Consider the following 1,568-nt stretch of genomic DNA (forward strand, 5'->3'; position numbering starts at 1 on the left):
GCTGGGTATGATGAAGATACAAATGTGATTCTTCTGTCTATGATCACTGGTATCTTTAAGCTCCAACTTGACTCAATGCAGATCAAACATATTATTAAAAGAGACAACAGATGTTGTGCAACCTTGTATCCCTATGGAAATTTCTATACTGCAGGTATACTTCCCCATCTACTATTCCACATAGCACATGCAAAGTAAGCTGACTTAGTTTTCTTTTCTGTGATTCATATGGTTAATTTTGGTGTGTTTGCCTTTTTCAAGCAGTACTGTTCATCCTAAAAATCGAATAGATATAAAAGAATGTGTTGAGTTGTTTGTTTCGTTGTTCGACACAGTGATTTATATTGATGTAATTTCTTATTAGTATCGTGGCTACATCAAAGCTAGAACATGAAAATAACTATTGCTTTGATGCCTAGCCATTGCTAAACGCTAACTACAATCCTATGCTTGTAATGATCTATTCAACAAGAAATTTTTAACAATTGCGAGGAGCTACAAAAGCACTAAGAGAATATTGTGAAACCATCTGCTATGTTAAATAGTTAACCAGTTACAGATTTAGACGCATAAAACTAGTCAGATAATATTGCTCTTCATATATCTTGGGTGTAATCATCAGTTCATAACAACACGTCCATTATTGGTTACTGGAAAATAGTACTAGTTCATTAAATTTGAAGGGTAACATACAGTGCTCATTCTGTGACTAATGTTTTCCAGTATTTGCATGTTTCTTGGCCTGTTGGTCCTAAGTAGTACAAGCTTTCTCGACAACAATTCTGTATAAATGCATTTTTCCTGAAAATCTAAAGAGTCCTTCCATATTATTTTTTGCATTCCGGCAATACAGGTGCCTTAATGTACTATGCCTGTCACAGAGGCTATTTTCCCGTTCTTCGGGTTACATAAATAAATACTCCCTCCATCCCATAATATAAGAGCATTTTCTACACTAGCGTTTTTGACACTACACTAGTGTCAAAAACGCTCTTATATTCTGGGACGGAGGGAGTAGTTGTTTGCAAATGTATCTTCTCCTTTATTAACCTTCACTCTGAATCATCATTGTTCTTTTGGGCTTCTTTTGATTGTAGGCACGGGAGTTGGGTGGAAATGGATGGATCTGGAACTGAACACATGAGTTCTAATGTGTTATCTTGGTTGAACAAGTGAGGTAAATTTATATTCTTACGGTGTGTACATCTTCTGTCTTAAGGCAGTATATCTTTTCATCTTTGATACTCAGTTCATATAGGATGACGGTTGTTCTATTTTTCTAGATTTCTAGATCATGAATTTGATAAATTTCTTAACTATCTAGTTCCCATATTTCGATCCCATGTATAACAGTAGTCTAGTCTTCGCCTTTGGTCACTAAGAGCATCTCCACCCGTCCCCCCAGGAAGGCCCCCAAGAGCACTTTTTTAGCCCCGGCGGTAAAAAAAATGTTCCACTCACGCCCCCAAAGGCTCGTTTTTCGCCGGATTTGACAAAAGTTAGCCCCGGCGCTCGCACCCCAAACCCAGCCCCCCGGGGGGCAGCTGGGGACGCCGGCGCCACCTTTT

This window comes from Triticum aestivum, chromosome 6A (assembly GCF_018294505.1).
Source record: "Triticum aestivum cultivar Chinese Spring chromosome 6A, IWGSC CS RefSeq v2.1, whole genome shotgun sequence".
Classification (NCBI taxonomy): domain Eukaryota; kingdom Viridiplantae; phylum Streptophyta; class Magnoliopsida; order Poales; family Poaceae; genus Triticum; species Triticum aestivum.